This window comes from Mastomys coucha, unplaced genomic scaffold (assembly GCF_008632895.1).
Source record: "Mastomys coucha isolate ucsf_1 unplaced genomic scaffold, UCSF_Mcou_1 pScaffold16, whole genome shotgun sequence".
NCBI lineage: Eukaryota > Metazoa > Chordata > Mammalia > Rodentia > Muridae > Mastomys > Mastomys coucha.
This window is the reverse complement of record NW_022196898.1, coordinates 63,408,461-63,415,493: the sequence shown is the minus strand read 5'-3', so window position 1 is coordinate 63,415,493 and position 7,033 is coordinate 63,408,461.

Here is a 7,033-nt window from a genome sequence, read left to right as displayed (position 1 = left end):
TAGAATGTAGTTTTGCTCCTTATGTTGATGTTTTCCATCTATTTTCCTTTGTAGGGCTGGATTTGTGTAAATTTGGTTTTGTCATGGAATATCTTGGTTTCTCTATCCATGGTAATTGAGAGTTTTGCTGGGTATAGTAGCCTGGGCTGACATTTGTGTTCTTGTAGGGTCTGTATGACATCTGCCCAGGATCTTCTAACTTTCATAGAAAGTTTCATAGAAAGTTTCTAACTCTGGTGAGAAGTTGGCATAATCTGATAGGCCTGCCTTTATAGGTTACTTGACCTTTTCCCCTTACTGCTTTTAAAATTCTTTCTTTGCTTAGTGCATTTGGTATTTTGATTATTATGTGATGAGAGGAATTTCTTTTCTGGTCCAGTGTATTTGGAGTTCTGTAGGCTTCTTGTATGTTCATGGGCATCACTTTCTTTAGGTTAGGGAAGTTTTCTTCTATAATTTTGTTGAAGATATTTACTGACCCTATAATTTGGGAGTCTTCACTTTCTTCTATATCTATCATTCTTAAGTTTGATCTTCTCATTGTGTCCTGGATTTCCTGGATGTTTTGGGTTAGAAGATTTTTGCTTTTTGCATTTTCTTTGACTGTTAATGTCAGTGTTTTCTATGGTGTCTTCTGCCCCTGAGATTCTCTCTTCTATCTCTTGTATTCTGTTGGTGATGCTTGCATCTATGACTCCTGATCTCTTTCCTAGGTTTTCTATCTCCATGGTTGTCTCCCTTTGTGATTTCTTTATTGTTTCTATTTCCACTTTTAGATTCTGGATGGTTTTGTTCATTTCCTTCACCCATTTGATTGTGTTTTCCTGTAGTTCTTTAAGGTATTCTTGTGTTCCCTCTTTAAGGGTTCTCCTGTATTTCTTTTTTTTTCTGTATTTCTTTAAGGGAGTTATTTATGTCTTTCTTAAAGTCCTCTATCATCATCATGAGAAGTGATTTTCGATCTGAATCTTGCTTTTCCAGTGTGATGGTGTGTCCAGGACTTGCTATGGTGGGAGAATTGGGTTCTGATGATGCCAAGTAACCTTGGTTTCTGTTGCTTATGTTCTTATGCTTGCCTCCTGCCATCTGGTTATTCTAGTGCTACCTTCCCTGGCTAAATCAAACTGGGGCCTGTTCTTCCTGTGATCCTGGTTATGTCAGAACTCCTCAGAGTCAAGCTGTCTCTGTGATCCTGTGATTCTGGGATCCTGTGGTCCTGGGCTAATTAGAGTGCTTGGGAGTACAGCTTCCTCTGGGAATTATGGGACTCACTGCAGAGTTTGCACCCAAGGTCTGCTCAGAGCACCAGCCTAGACATACCGGAAGGAACCAGTGCACTGATCTGGTGGAGTTCCTGTGTGCCTGAGTCCTGTCTGTCCCAGTTATTCCCATTGTTGGTACAGATGTTGTGTGCTCACCTCTGATCCTCTGGTCCTGGGTGTGTTAGAGTGTCTGGGAGTAGAGCTTCCTCTGGGTGTTGTGGGACTGGCTGCAGAGTTTGTGCCCAAGGTCTACTCAGGGCACAGGCCTCTGACCCTCTCTCAAGGCTCATTTTTAGCACCAAGTAATAGTCCATGATTTTGATATGTCACCACTTATCTACTTATTTATCTACTGAAGAGCACAATGAGTGCTTTCAAGTGTTGGTAGTTATTGGTTTATATACAGCTATAACCTTTCAAATCTTCTGTTTGGGTAAACACAGAGAAGCACAATTTCATGATCATATTAAGAATATGCTTATTGCTCTATGTCGACAGACTGTCTTCATGGTGGATTCTGTGATTTTGTACTCATTACTGTGATGACAGAGAGCTATCACTCTATGCCCATGTTTAGATGTTTGGACATCCTAAGAGGTGGGGAGTAGGCTGCTCGGCTTTTGATCTCAGAGTTAAATCTCTCAATTTGTGGTTGGCTCTCCATTATTCCAATCAAAAACTCAGATGACAGCACATGTTGGCGAGGATGTGGAGAAAGAGAAACACTCCTCCATGGCTGGTCAGATTATAAACTGGTAAAACTACTCTGGAAATCAATATGGAGGTTCCTCAGAAAACTGGAAATAGATCTACCTGAAGATTCAGCTCTATCACTCTTGGGCATATACCCAAAAGATGCTCCTATCATACCACAGGGGCACATGCTCCACTATGTTCATAGCTGCCTTATTTGTGATAGTCAGTGAAAGGAAAAATTAAAGCTTTAGACCTGTGCTGACTAGGAAGAAAAGTTATGGGCCTAAGAATCCATCACAAGCTGGCCCACATAGGCCTGGAAAAGAGTAAACAAGTTGTTAAATATCATAAGAGCTGGCAGGTCAAGAAGACATAAAACTATAAACATAGAAGAAAACATCCAGGCAAACGAGGACATGTCCAAGGCCTAGGCCTGCAAAGACATGCCTGGCGGACACTAAGTAATGGACCATCTGGTCCTCTCAGATATGGTTTAAGGTCAGATGCTTTGTTGACTCAGATTAACACCAACCTTAGGAATTTTCCACTCTGTTCTGCACGTACTAGTTAATATTTGAACTAGCCAATCATGTATGACCACACTGATCCCTTTGTTCCCTCAGACCTTTTCCCTATATAAACCCCTAACTTTCAAGCCTCGTGGTCGGCTCTACTATCTCCTGTGTGAGATAACTGTGGTGCCGAACCAGAGCGCCCTGAAAATTAAAATATACCTCTTGTAATTACATCAAGATGTGGTCTCTCATGATTCCTTGGGTGTATGTCCCCCTGAGATTTGAGTGGGGGTCTCTCCCAGGGGTCTTTCATCAGAAGCTGGAAATAACCCAGGTGTCTCACAACATAAGGATGGATACAGAAAATGTGGTTCATTTACACAATGGAATACTATTCAGCTATTAAGAATGAGGACATCATGAGTTTTGCAGGCAAATGGGTAGAACTAGAAAATATCATCCTGAGTGAGGTAACTCAGGCCCAAAAGGACATGCATGGTATGTACTCACTAATATGTGGATATTAACCAAAAAAGTACAGAATACCCAGGATACAATCCACAGAACTCAAGAAGGTTAACAAGTGGAAGAGCCCAAGTAAGGGTGCTTCAATCCCACTTGGAAGGGAGAAGAAAGCAATCATGGGTTGGGGGGGTGTCTTAGTCAGGATTTCTATTCCTACACAAACATCATGACCAAGAAGCAAGTTGGGGAGGAAAGGGTTTATTCAGCTTACTTCTACATTGCTGCTTATCACCAAAGGAAGTCAGGACTGGAACTCAAGCAGATCAGGAAGCAGGAGCTGACGCAGAGGCCATGGCGAGATGTTTCTTACTGGCTTGCTTTCCCTGGTTTACTCAGCTTGCTCTCTTATGGAACCCAAGACTTCCAGCCCAGGGATGTCACCACCCACAAGGGGCCCTACCCCCTTGATCAGTAATTGAGAAAATGCCCCACAGCTGGATCTCATGGAGGCACTTCCCCAACTGAAGCTCCTTTCTCTGTGATAACTCCAGCCTGTGTCAAGTTGGCACACAAAACCAGCCAGTATAGGGGGGGTGCAGAAGGAGAGAGGGACCTGAGTGAAAGACGGGAAGGGGAGGGGAAAAGGAGAACATGATCAGGTATGGGGCAGGGGGAGAGTGAAGCCCTGAGGGCCAGCAGAAAGAATGCAAACATGCAAGCTTAGGAGGTAGGAGGTGGCAGGAACCCTCTAGAAAGTACAAGAGACCTAGGAGGTGAGAGTCTCTCAGGACTCAAAGGGAACATTGGGCATTAGATGAAATGCCCAATAGTGGGGAGAAGGAACTTGTAGAGCCCACCTCCAGTAGAAAGACAGGGCATCACACGGAAGGATAGGGTTGCCATCCCACAGTCAAAAACTCTGACCCAGAATTGCTCCTATCTAAAAGAACTGCAGGGACAAAAATGGAGATGAGACTGAGGGAAAGGCGGTCTAGTGACCAGTCCAAATTGGGATCCAACTCAAGGGGAAGCTCTAGGGCCTGACACTATTACTGATGCTATAGTGTGCTTACAGACAGGAGCCAAGCATGGCTGTCCTCTGAGAGGCCCAACAAGCAGCTGACTGAGACAGATACAGATACTTACACCCAACCAATGGATTGAAGTCAGGGACCTCTGTGGTTGAATTAGGATAAGGCTGGAAGAAGCTGAGGAAGAGGATGACCCCGTAGGAAGACCAGTAGTCTCAACTAATCTGGACCCCTGAGATTTCTCAGACACTGAGCAACCAACCAAGCAGCATACACTAACTGATACAAGCCCTCCCCCCAGCCCCTTCCCCCCACATGTACAGCGGAGGACTGCCTGGTCTGGCCTCAGAACACCTAACACTTGAGAGACTTGAGGCCCAGGGAGTAGGGAGGCCTTGCAGAGTAGAAGTAGGGACATCCTCTTGGATATGGGGCAGGGGGAAGGAGGAATGGGATGAGAAACTGAAAAAGAAAAGAGAAAAAGAAAAAAACTCATCAAAGTACTGACATGAAAAATGTCTCAACATACCATAAGCATTAACTGCAGCCTAGCTGGACTGTAACATTGTAACTGTCTCTATTGCTGAACAATGAAAACATGGTACATGTACTCTCTCTATTGCAAAAAATTATTTTATTAAAAAAAAAAAACAACCTAAAGATATTACCTGGCATGTTGATCCATTCCTTTGCACTCAAGAGGCAAAGACAGATGGAGCTCTGTGAGTTTCAGGTCACTGTAGTCTATATAAAAAACCCTATCTCAAACAAAACAAAACAAAAAACAACCACAAAATCTGAAGGCATAATGCATGCAGGTAAAGTGACAGATCAACTCTCTAGTGTCTATACCACTGACATCATCCTTCCTAAAATAAGTGACCTCATAATGCACACAGGAGACAGAGGTGAGTTTTCTCCATCTTTCTCACAGCCAATCAGGAGACTGGGTTAAATATTCCCCTGTGGTATTGTTCTCTTCCCATGCCAATTTTCCAAATACTATATCAGCAAATACAGGCTCTAATACTGTTTTTTAAGTTATGCTCATCCTCTGAACGAATTTGTTTAAAAACTAGTTTTGTATTCATAGAAAAAAAGAGGGGTGGATCTGTACTGCTTCTTACAATGATTTCAGAGAAATATGCTCGTGGGAATTCTTTCACTATCCTTTTGTTTCGAAGCACATCCTGTTTGAAGCAGAATTACTGGTGAACTGAAGCAAGCACCTCAGGGCAACTTAATTTAAAAACAGATTAGGGAGCTCTGTGTGGTGACACATGCCTGACTTCCCAGAATTCTGTGAAGACAGAGGGCCAGGAGTTCAAGGCCAGCCTGGGAAACATAAACCACTGTTTACCACCAAAGAAGTAAGCAAGAGATTACAAAAAAAGATATGTTTTTAATATAAAAGAGTGAGAGATTTTATGATTATAACAGAAAAAAAATCCTTTTAAGGTTCTGCGGGAAGTAGTTTTCTGAATACTTGTTCAATAGAAAGCTTTGGTTCATTCTAGGGGTTAGGCTATGAGCGATTAGATATATTTGAGCTTTGAATATATCAAATCCCAGAGGTGGTTGAGTGCAGTTCTTTCTCATAACATGGTAGCTCAATTCTACAGCATATGATGAAAGGAATACACATTATTATAACTCTAAAGATCTGTGTCTGTGTGCTTTAATTGAACAGGAGGAGTAGGTAACGTAAACTGAACAAAGTTTGGTCCCCTAACAACGAGGCATCCCAGGACTACCATCGAGGGACAAGAGAATGACTTTACCACCACTCTCCCACTTCAGAAGCACGGATGGTTATGATTGGTCCCACTCTCTCCCCTCTCTCTCCATCCTTAGAGTTTCTGATCCATAATGTTGTCTGCTCGGTACCTCCCCTGCATCTATCCTCTGTTCCCCTCACCTCAGTGCATCTCTAGCTTAGGCCTGGCCACCATCCTTTCTCATCAGGATTATCTGGGGGTGGTTTTTTATTTACTTTTTAATTCTATCGCAATTTCACATTTGTATGTGATTCTGGGGGCCACTTCACCCCTATCACCCTCTCTCATCCTCCTCCTACTGCACCCAGCCCCTTCATGTTCCCAGCACATGCCTCTCCTACTCTCACGTCTCTTGTCCTGTTGGGTTTTGTGACACACTGAGTTTCTTAGGATGGCATTTCATCTTCCCTGGGAGTTTTGCTGTGAAGATTCCTTGAAGCCCTCACGCTTGCCTCGACCAATTTACTCTCCATGAAACAAGTCAGAACCACAGTTCCGGCAGCCGGGCTTCTCATAGAAAGCTCTTTGATAACTCCTGTCGCTGCCAAAGAGACCACACACGTTATTATAGCGTGTGAGCCTCTTGTGATCCGAAGCTCTTTCCTCAACCAATTCTCCTCCAGCCTCCACTCCTTCACTCTTGCAAATCTCCAATAAGTGATGTTCTCTCCTCTGGATCTTTGCATGTTCTCTGAGGAAATGCCTGCTGGCCCCGGGCGTGCTCTCACATCCCGATCTCTTCACTGTAGCCTCACTCCACACTGGCCCTGTTTGTGTCACCAGTGATTTGAATGTGATCCCGTATTGAGGAGGTAGTTCTACAAGATTCCAACATGTTACACTCAACTGGATGGTAACCGTGAAATTCCACAGAGCGTAGACTTGATGTGTGTGTTGAAATACAAAAAAAGTTAAAACTTTTAGGTCTATTTTCTATTGCTCAACCAAAGGCCGTGGACTGAATGAATGGTGAGGATGAGGACTGGTTCATCTCATGGTCTTCTCAATTCCATATTTGAAGGGCCACATTGGGTAAGAGACCCTTGGCTGGTGGTACGGTTCTGAGTCTGCAAGCTTGCTTTGTGGTAAAACTCACTCTCATGGTGACTGCTCCGATCCAACAAGACTCCCCTTCATTTCCTAACACCTAACCTACTATCTCAGGAAACACAAAATCGACTTCTGAGGAAACCCCCTCTCCATCCCCTATGACCTAAATTACTTGCGCAAGGCCTGGCTGGATTCCTGACACAACTTCACTGAGGAATTGAGGTTCAACCTGAGTT